Here is an 11,978-nt window from a genome sequence, read left to right as displayed (position 1 = left end):
GCAGAACAACAATTTTGAGATCAAGAGTAATCTCATCCAGATGATACAAAGTAATAAGTTTCATGGATTGTCAATGGAGTCAGTGAAGATGGATTCAAGCTCAGGCTTTTCCCATTCTCTTTGGGAGACAAAGCACACATCTGGGAGAAATCGCTCCATAAGGAGTCCATCACCACTTGGGAAGCATGCAAGAAGGCATTCCTGGGTAAATTCTTCTCCAACTCCAGAACCGCAAGGCTGAGAAATGACATTTCCGGCTTAGTTCAGAAGAACAATGAAACGTTCAGTGAAGCTTAGGAACGTTTCAAGGGATACACTACCCGATGTCCACATCACGGCTTCAGCAATGCTTCATTGCTGAGCACACTTTACAGAGGAGTGGTCCCCAAGATACGGATGTTGCTGGACACCGCAAGCCATGGTAACTTCTTCAACACGGATGTCGATGAAGGTTGGGACCTAGTGGAGAACTTGGCTCAATCTGATGGCAACTACAATGAGGAATATGATCGCTCTGTGCGATCTACAGGAGAGGAAAATGCCAAGTACAAGAGGGACATGAAAGCCCTCAATGACAAGCTCGACAAGCTCCTCAACCAGCAGCAGCATGTTCATGCCCTATCAGAGGAAGAGCAGTTTCTACAACAAGATGGGGAGACTATACAGATAGAGGATGTTAACTACATCAACAACCAAGGAGGTTACAACAGAGGGTACAACAACTTCAAGCCGAATCCGAATCTGTCTTATCGGAACTGAATGTTGCCAATCCTCAGGACCAAACCTACCCATCTACAGTTCAAGGGAACCCGGTCCAACAGAAGCCTTTTGTCCAGTACAACCAAGGCTATGCACCTAAGCAACAATACTCTGGGACCTACAACCAACCACCTGGATTCCAACAACAAGGTCTGTAGAACCAATCACAAGAAGCTGAATTTCGCGGTCTCATTCAGCAAATGATTCAGAATCAGGCTACAACATCTATGGACATCGCGAAACGGTTCCCAGAGATGAGCAACAAGATCGACTCAGGATACAATGATCTTAACGTCAAGTACGAATCACTCAACACTAAGGTTAGATACCTGGAAGGCCACCACAACAACCAACCAGCTCCAAAGATTAACTAACTCCCAGGTAAGGCTGTTCAAAACCCCAAAAATTATGCCACTGCTCAAGCCATCTTCCTTGATGATGACTATGAGGACTACCTCACTAGGGACAATGACGATCAAGATGGGGAGGATGTGGAACACCCGATGAAAAATGAGGCCAAGTACTATATATCCGAGTATGAACCTGAGCCTTCACTCGAGGAGCCTGATCGAGTTGATGATCGAGCACTGGTTAGAGGATCACAAACTGAAGCACAACCCGAAGTGGAACCCGATGACCTACACGATGGTGGTGATCGGATGATGCATCGAGTAGATGTTGAGAAGTCAACCACCTGCAACAGCAGGAGGGGAGTTAGAGGAAAGGTTCAACGCTGCACTTGACATCCAGCTGGAGGCGCTTGCAGAGCGAATGGCTAAGCGTAAAGCTCCACCACCTAAACTTTTGCCACCAAACGAGCTTCAGGAGGAAATTGCCAAGGAGGCAGCTCTATTGGAGGATAAGATTAAGGAAGCTGTCAAGGAAATTGGACTTGTGATTCTCAGAAGTGGAGAGTGCCTGGATCCTGAGCTGCGAATTGAGGAAAAACTGGGAGATCCTGGCTCTTTCACCTTGTCGTGTTTGATAGGACTTCGAATCTTCAAGAACTTTTTGTGCGACCTTGGAGCTTCAGTTAGAATTATGCCGCTGTCAGTTGCCAACAAGATGGGATTCACTGATTTTAAACCAAGTAATCTGTATTTGGTTCTGGCTGATAGAACAGTGAGGCATCCGATTGGGATCCTGGAAAATCAGCCTCTCTGGATTGGAAGATTGGAAGTGCCTACCTACTTTATGATCCTAGATATGGACAAGGAACCAGACGATCCACTGATTCTAGGGAGACCATTCTTGGCAACAGTTGGTGCTGTGATCGAGGTGAAACAAGGTAAGATCAGAATAGAACATGGTGAGCATTTCAAGATAGAGTTCAATATGAAGAAAGGGATTAAGAGACCAACCATTGATGGTCAAGCTTTTTCTACTAAGACCAAACAAAGGAAGGTGCAACATCTTGAAGAGGTCAACACCACATTTGCCTTAGAACCTGGCCAAAACCTGTAAAATCTGTTGAACCAGCCTGAGAGGATTCCAGAACCTCTTCCACATGGACTCCATGCTTAAGGAGCATGAAGAGTCAAGCTTAGTGACTTTAAACAAGCTCACTTGGGAGGAAGTCCCAAAGGTATATTTTGTTTTGTTTTAATTTTGATTTATTTACTTTATCTTATTTTTCTATTTTCGAATTTTCATAAAAAAAAAATTGAAAAATTGAAAAGAGGAAAATTGGGACACCCGAGGGTCAACCCGACATTGTACTCGACGCGCCCGATGGTGTCCCTTTTCGGGTGGCGAGTGGAGTCCGAATTCCACAAGAAAGCCCACTCTCGGTAAAGCCCACCAACCAAACCCTACTCTATTTAAAGGAGTCAAACCCTTCTCGCTCATTATCACCGATAAGTTGTCTCTAAACCCTAGAGTTTCTTTAGCTTCCATACTTTCTATTCTCTCTACAACTCGAGTTTTATTCGATTTCTTTGGGACTAACCCTATTAACCTCGAGACTTAGACTTTTTCTTCTCAAGGAATTCAAACATGGAGCCAATTGCGAAAACCTATCAAAAGAAGGGAAGGAGATCGACCTCCACCGCTGCTACAACCGGAGGTGACACCGTTGAAGCTCGACAGTCTCAAGGGAGAGGAAACGTTCCACGTTCCCAACCGCTGGCTGGACGTTATGCCTCCCCAACCCGATGCTTAACCCGATCAACCACCCAATTTGATGCTCGAGTAACCGATCGAGTGGTCCACCGAGTTTGCTCACCGAGTCCAATGGCGAGTGTTGTCCGCCGTTCTCCTCAACGTAGGGACCTGTCTACGTCCGAAAGAACCGTAACCGACCCCATGGAGGTCGATTCTGATGCTGGAGGAGATGAGCAAGGGGAGATCCAAATCTCTCGATCAAGGAGCAGAGCTGCGTTTGCAAGAGGGAAGAGACCGGCGTCAGAGAAGGGTGAGAAGGTAGCTGAGAGAGAAGCTGAGGAAGAGGATCAACAAGGAGAGCAGGAGAACCAAGAGAGAGAAGAGGAGCAGAGAGAGAGGACACACCAAGCCTCGCGGAGGCTGAAGCAGAAAGAGGTGGACACTCCGGCAAGACTATTCAAGGTCATCAAGAAGATGAGCTTTGTTGGTACCCGATACCCTCACCGTGAGACCATGAAGCAATTGGGCATCGCTAGGGATGTAGAGTTTCTGTTTGATATGTGCCACATGGGCCATATGATGCGAGCTCACCTTGAAGCATATGAGGAGGAGACAGTCCATTTCCTTTCGACCTTGAAGCTGCATTATTTCGAGGACCACCCGACCCTACTACCCGATGGGGGGATCGGGTTCATCACCTTCTCCGTGAGGAACAAGGACTACCAGCTCACTTTCAAGGAGATGGAGAAGCTATAAGGCTTCAAAGCTGGTAGTGGAGAAGGAATGGAGGTTAGCAAGAATGAGATGAGGTCCCTATGGCTGACAATAGGAGACAAGCTCCCCTACATGTCCACAAGCTCCAAATCCGCTCAAATAAGGAGCCCTGTTTTGAGGTATTTTTACAAGTCCCTTGCATGCACTCTTTTTGCTAGAAAAGAGACTGGGAATGTGAACGATCATGAGCTCCAGCTGTTAGACATTGCACTGTGTGGAGTTTTGGATAGCACTAGGGATGTCTCACCACTAGTAGGAGATGTTGCGGATACTAGTATGGTGTTTGTGCTACTCGATCAATTCCTCTATCTGAAATCGTGGGCCGTGAAAAGAAGAGAAGGAGGCGGAGAGATCTCCATTGGAGGACTGATTACATCGATCCTACTGGCATGTGATGTGCCCTTGAAAGGAATTGTGCACGAACCAAGATGGCTGGATGCGGATTACCTCGTGCTGGCGAGATTTTTGGCCCATGAGAGGCCTAATGACATGATGTTGTTCAAGTTCGTCCATCCAACCGCCGGAGCTGCCCAAATGGTCCTACCTAATGTCATATGCACCAAGGTTCGGCTGGGAAACAACATTGACTTCGCACCACATTTGGAGGAGTTGTACAAGCCGGAGGAAGAGTCCGAAGCTGAGAAAAGAGAGGAAACCGGGCAAAGATAGGGAGATAGCTCGAAGGACTTTGATTTTGAAGAGTATGTTTGCTCTCAAAAGCAACCGGTTGGAGTAAGGGAAGCCCACAAGAGGATCGGATGGCTAAAGAGGATGAACAAGTTTTTGGTGAGAAAGGTGAAAGATCTTACCGGTTCGGTGAAAACAATGGGAGGTCAAATCAAGGAGCTGCAAGACAAGGAAAGCTGTGCCTCAGCTCCTACCTCGGCACAGGCAGCAGCTTGGATGGGGAGAAGCGGACCGCTAGGAGGAACTCGAGGACTGCCACCTCCGGAACCTTACAGAGCATCATCATACGAGCCCCAAGCTGAGGAGAACATCACCCGACCTGAAGCATCTCGGAGAAGCAATTCAGACGCCTATCTGACGCCCAACCCGATGGGATACACGATGAACTACCTGATGCACCCATCTAGCACCCAATCGGGTGATTACTCAGGTATTTTTCCTCTGCCTTACCAGATGCCATACACGATGCCGTACAAGATGCACCCTGCGAGTGGATACACGGGTAATCATTCTGGACCTCTTCCACCATTTCCGTCGTACTACCCGATACCCTACCCGATGAGCTACGCGATCCCACCCTCGATCAACCCCTCGGATGCTGGTCCGAGTAAGTCGTCTGTGCGCATTTCTGAGCTCTCTAACGAGCAAACATCGGCACCTGCTGAAGCCGGAGACGACCCAGGCTACAAGTTGGCGAGTATGGAGACTGCTGCAAACTCCTTCTTCACCAACCCATGAGGTACCACTTTCATCCAATCCTTTTAAATAACATTGCATTTAGTTTATTTCATTTTGTGTGGTTCTTGGATTCTTTTTCCAACTTTTATTTACACATATACTGTGTCATTTAAGTTTGGGGGAGGGTCCTAGAATATATTTAACATTGTGTTTTATTTTCTTAATTTTCTTATTTCTAATCTTTGCATGCTAGTTTTATTTATTTGAGTCTACATCTATTTGCATTAAAAAACAAAACAAAAATTGAAAATTAAAAAAATAAAATAAAAGAGTATTCATGTAGTTGCATTTGCATTTTAGGGGACAATAATTAAAAATATCTTGTTTAAAATCAAACCTTAGGATTGAAGCTATAGCCCTTAGTCACAGTTCATTGTTGCTAGATCAATCTTTGAAAAATAATGAAAAATCTTTGCTAAGAACCTTGTGTCTTTTGAATGCTTCCTCCACTTGCTTGAACATTATAACATCTCTATATTATTGGATTTAATTTGAACTTTAATTGTCTTGCTTATGGAACTTGAATACTTGCTCATGGTAACTCTAAACTCGGGTTAGCACTCCATTTTTACCAATCTTTTCGTTTAAACCGATTCATTTGTCCTACCCATGAACCCAAACTTTTCTTTTAAACCTTGTTGTGAATTGTTGAGTGAGGCCTCTTTCATTGTGCTATAGGTTGTGAAACCTTGAGAGTATTGAGATTTACAAAGAACTGCCTTTTGATTTAGCTAATTAGAATTTGAACTAGCTAATAGATTCGGTTTTGAAAGATAGGTGGTTAGAATGTTTATTTTGGGTTGGGTTGTGGAATAAAATAAAATTAAAAAAAAAAAAGTCCCTAAGGTTAGAGTCAATTAGCTCTAAATCTCTAAAAAAAAAAGAGAAAAGTTCTTGCTATAGTCTCCTAGAAAGAAAGAACAAAAAAAAAATATATTCATATTAGGAGTTTAGCAAAGAAAGAAAAAAAAAAGAGAGAGAGAAAGCTAGAAGTTTAAAGTCTAAAAGTCTAAACCTTAGAGAATAAAAAAAAAAAAAAAAGAGTTAAAATCAAGGATGTGGGTAGTTTAATTCTAGGGAGTTTAATAAAAAAAAAAGAGGTGAATGAGAAAAGGGTAGATCATCAAGAGTTAAGCTTTGTATGCCCAAATTGTTCTCAGTCTTAGATAGTTTTCACAATTATCTAGCATTCCTTCTTTTGAGAGAAAACCACCCAAATAATTTGTTTGAAACCACCTTACTAAAAAGCCTTACCATTAAACCGATTGAGCTTGATTCACCTTCTATCTGCAAGAATTCGCCAAACACTTAATTGAATGTGAAAGAGATGTTCTTTATCTTTAGTTGGACGTTGAACTAGATCGATGCATGGTAATAAGCATAGCAAAATATTTGTAAGTATGTTAATTGATCTTAGCACCATTAAACTATCTTTAAGGACTATAGCTTGAATCCTTCGCTTAGCAACTTAAGGTTATGAGTCCCCACTTTAAAACCGCACCCTCTTACTTCCTTGCTAGAGGACTAGCAAGATTTAAGTTTGGGGGTCTGATAACTCTCTAATTTATATGTTTTTAGCATCCTTTTTTGTCAATATTTTAGTTCATTAACTGTAGAAATTCACTTTTAGACCATTTAGGGTGTTGCATTTCTGCATTTTCATATTTTGGATGAAAACAGGTGCTAAAGAGCCAAAAATGGGGAAAAACAAGGACAATCCGAGCATGTACCCGAAGGAGCCATCGAGCTGCAAGAACAAGTCCGAACCCCAACACGATCGAGGAGGATCCGAGAGCATGAAGAACAACCCGAAGATCCACCCGAGGAGTAACCCGACTTCACCCTCGTGTAGCCCATCGAGTAGACCATCGGGCAGGTCTGGGAAGCTATGTCAAAAGGGTTTCCATATATATACCCCCTCCTCTCCTAGCTCGCAAGGGAGCACGCCACAGACCCTCAAACCAGAGAGCTAGAGCTTCTGTGAGAGAACTGAGCGACTCAAACATTTTCCTTTTCGTTTTGCATTTTTATTTCAAAGTTTTTATAGTTTTCTTAGATTTCTATCTTATACTCTTTCTACTCTACTCTATCTTTTAATACAATGCAAGTTTCATTCATTTTCGTTATTTTGTTCCTTGTTATCATGTCTGAGTAGTGTAGTAAAGTTTCTAGGGATGGGATAGATGATTTTGTGTTCTTGATCGGTTAGGATGCCTTAGTTTGATTGTAAATGATTGATAGATTTCCTTCTAGGTTGGTGTTCTTAATGCTGTCAACAGACCGAGAGGTTGAGATTAGATCTAGGGCGTTTCAGCGACCGAGAGGTGTAGATGAGATGCGTGAATTAGCCAATGCTAGAGGTTTACTTGACTCTGAGTAAGGGATTAGATGAGTTTGAGTTTACTGACAATAATGAATCGTTCTTAATGCCTGCTTGTTCATATTGCTAGTGCGAGAGTGTGGTAAGTGATCAAGGTTGATTGTTGCTAGTGCGAGAGTGTGGTGACAAGGTTTTAGAGATTCATTGTCTAGGAAATAATTGCTTGAGGCATGTAAGGCATTTGTACTGGTCTAGAATACTTAGGATTCGATTACCCCATCCTTAGGAGCTTTCGTATTTTATTTGTTTACATTTTCTTTACTTACTCGACCACTTACTCGATCAGGTACACGATAACCTGCATCGAGTAATACCTCGAGTTGTTCATATCTCATTTGCTTACTCGATCACCCCACTCGATCCTGTACTCGAGTGCTTAGTCGTGTGGTTTCTTTGTTTATATCCCTTTCTTTTATTTATTTTAGGACTGTTAGAACAAAAACCCTATATGCTTGACTTGACTTGTGTTGTCCTGATTATATCCTTCCCGCTAGCAATAGACAACCATTTGGATTGATAACCCTTTGTATTACAACTGCATAGGGAATTGATACTCTGGATGAAAACCCACTATCAAAACCATAGGGATATAAAATTTAGGTTTCTTAACTTCAAATATTTCTGTGTTTTGAGCAATATACCGAATATTCACGTATAAAAGAAAGTTTTCAATCCTTCTTTTTATATTTGAAGTTACTTGCACTATAAGTAAAAAACAAAGATTAAACTTTTACACAGTTTTGTTGGATTGGAATACATCATAATATAAATAAATATGTAAAACAAAAAGATGATTTACGGATATAAAATCTTTTACCCGCTCTGAAACGGGTTTAGCGTCCCGGGTTTGCACTATTCATCCAACACTAAACTATTAACTTATCATAATCATATATTATAAATTTGTAACCATAGATCTTCTTACTTTTAAACAACTAATTTTGATTTGATAAATTTAAAAATATTTAATTTGTTTATACTCAAACAAACAAAAATGCACTACCCTACCATATCACTCTATATAACCCTATCAAACAAAAAAATTTAAAAATCATATATTATCCAACAAAATTCAACCAAAACAATAAGCACATTTTAAGTTGTAAACTATATAAACTAAATAAATTAAAAATTATTTTCCAATATACTATAATTAAAAATTTGTCCCGCGATGTACCGCGGGTTCAAACCTAGTTTTAGATTAAATTGCATGTTAAATATGAATAGAAAACATTTAAGAGAACAAAGAACACGATAGTGATGGACAAAAACCTTCAATGTTAAATCTGGTTCACCAGAACTGCACACAATTTTTTTTGTTAGCAATTTACACAAAAAAAGTCAGACCAAATATATATGGTCTACTTAAGAGAACGAAGGACATAAACTTTGGTTGTTAAATCTGGTCAACCGGAACTGCAGTGGACAATTTTTTCATATTAACAAATGAACACAAACGGTCAGACCAAACGGATATGATCCACTTAATAAAACAATTGACATAATAGGGGTGGACAAAAACCTTGATTGTTGGATCTGGTCTACGGGAACTGCAGACGTGCAGTGTGGTTAGCAATTATATTATTATTTACTTATTATAATATTATTTACTTATTTTTAATTTTAAGTTATTAATTCTACCAAAAATATAGAAAAAGGGATTAAAGAAAATATAAAGTTAATTATTAATTCTAAATTTTTTAAATACTCACTTCTATATAAACATCATCTCATATTTAAATAACTTATTTAAAAACACTGCTTTCATCTTTGTTTAATTATAAATTTTTTTAATGGGAAGGTAAATTTTTCTTATTTTTTTTAAACCAAAATTTTCTCATACTTTCTCATTTTTCAATTGGTAATAGGTAAGATTCATATGTTGACCCAAAAAAAAGATTAATATATGCGTCTTCTTTTCCTAATACTGTATTTTAAAATTTATTATAGTATTTTTCGATTGTTTTATTTAATTTATATTTTTGTCTTTGCATTATTTGGGATTCAAATATTACTGTGCTTATAATTTTCTATTGTTTCTTTAATTATACCAAATTAATTTTCTTCTAATTTCTCAACCTTGATTGGTTGGTCATAAACCCCCTTTTTTTTTTGCAAACATAATTATTACCATTATTCATTCAATCTCAAGAGAGATAACAAGTAGAAGCTCATCAACCTAATAGATGGATAAATTAGGCTAGTTAAACACAAGCTTACAACAAACATAGATAAATAGATTGAAAAAACATAAATCATTGTTGATAGATCCATAGGAACTTAAAGCCTACGGTGGTGGCAGTACTTCCAAGAACATATTTTTCTTAGCTTGATTCACACCATTCTCACATAAAAATATAATTAGACAACAATACCAAACAATACCAGTATTTTATTATTGATTCAGTTGCGATTAGAATGTATACTTTTGAGACATGGATCACATTATTCACAAACGCAGTAGCAGCCTGTACCAAAACATAATTCTTTGCATGGTGGCGTACAACGTTCAAACCTACCAAGTGGCTTAACCGTCAGTGAAGAAGCTTCATGATTCAATAAGTCTAGAGGAGTTTCTTCAAGTAAGAGACGTTTCGCCTCAGCGATTTCAACTGTTATGGATAACATCACTACAACACAAAAATTGTATCATATGAACATTAGTAACACAATATAATTCTTTAATACCATGTTATATAAAAACATTAAATTTACCAATAAAAGTTAAAAGGATAACGAAAGCAGCATTCGATGAAGATTTTCCCATCGTCATGTCAATCTGTTTTGTTTTTTTTTTTTGTTTTTTTTGATAAGCTTGTAGAATTAGAAAGAGTTGGTGAAGAAGATAACAATATATAATACAATGTTAACGTTTATATAGGATATAGAAAGTGTGCTATTTTAGTAAAATTAATACTATCAAAGATTTTTGGTACTGATATATTTGAATAAGATAAGATAAAATCTCCTAATATGGTCGTTAGATAATAAATTTGACTAAAAAATATTTGACTCAAACTAGAATTCAGCCTCTTACAGCCCAAGCCCATTATTGAATCAACAAGCCATAATGCTATTGAAACTTTTTTCAGCATCTCCATCACTGATATTGAGTGAGTTTAAAAAAAAATTTAAAAAATAGGAGAGAGGGTATGATAGTGTCTCCACACAAACACGTTAAGACACTCTAAGATCCTTATTTACCAGATGTTTACTTTTTAGTGGTTGACATTTTTAGATACATCAGTTATATTTATATATAAATATTATTGAAATTTGACCCCATTTAAACACATTACCGATGAAGATGGTCTTAGGGATGCTTTTGCTTGAGATGCTCGTATAATCTAAATATGAATCAAAATATATTAAAACAAACACAAAATACAACATATATATTTTTAGTAATTATTAAAAATTATCTCGCCCGTATGTTAAAAATCTAGTATATAATACCACAATAATCAAATTAGTTTAAAGCAACCTCATAAAAACAACATTCACCTCCTAAATAATTTTTTTTTTGAAAAACAAAATTTCGTATTTCTGTTATTGTATATATAAAAAGGATAATTCTTGGGTTCACCCATAGGGGACAATTCTGTATTTGACTCAAACTAGAATCCAGCCTGTTACAGCCCAAGCCCATTATTGAATCAACAAGCCACAGTGCTATTGAAACTTTTTCAGCATGTCCATCACTGATACTGAGTGAGTTAAAAAACAAAATTACAAAAATAGGAGAGAGGGTATGATAGTGTCTCCACACAAACACGTTAAGACACTCTAAGATCTTTATTTGCGAGATGTTTACTTTTTATTGGTTGACATTTTTAAATACATTAGTTATATTTAAATATAAATATTATTAAATTTGACCCCATTTAAACACATTACCGATGAAGATGGTCTTAGGGATGCTTTTGCTTGGGATGCTCGTATAATTTAAATATGAATCAAATTATATTAAAACAAACACAAAAATACAACATATATATTTTTAGTAATTATTAAAAATTATCTCGCCGTATGTTAAAAATCTAGTATATAATACCACAATAATCAAATTAGTTTAAAGCAACCTCGTAAAAACAACATTCACCTCCTAAATAATTTTTTTTTGAAAAACAAAATTTCGTATTTCTGTTATTGTATATATAAAAGGACAATTCTTGGGTTCACCCCTAGGGGTAAACCATTTTTATTCACCCCCTCTTAGTTAAGGAAATAAATTATTGATTAAGGAAATGAATTCTGTATATCAATTAATTTTATAATTATTAATTCTAAACATTATATTATAGTTTTAAATTATAACATCTAAACTCAAATCATTCTTTTTATAAACTCAAATTAAAATACAATTTTCTAATTGTAAAATCTAAACCCTAACCACTATTTTATAAACCCAACCGACATATAATTTTGTTTAATTGTAAAATCTAAACCTTAACCACTCTTTGTAAACCCAAACCGACATATAATTTTGTTTAATTGTGAAATCTAAACTCTAAACTCTAACCACTCTTTTGTAAAC

Source organism: Camelina sativa, chromosome 10, assembly GCF_000633955.1.
Source record: "Camelina sativa cultivar DH55 chromosome 10, Cs, whole genome shotgun sequence".
Classification (NCBI taxonomy): domain Eukaryota; kingdom Viridiplantae; phylum Streptophyta; class Magnoliopsida; order Brassicales; family Brassicaceae; genus Camelina; species Camelina sativa.
Note: the sequence above shows the minus strand (reverse complement) of the source record.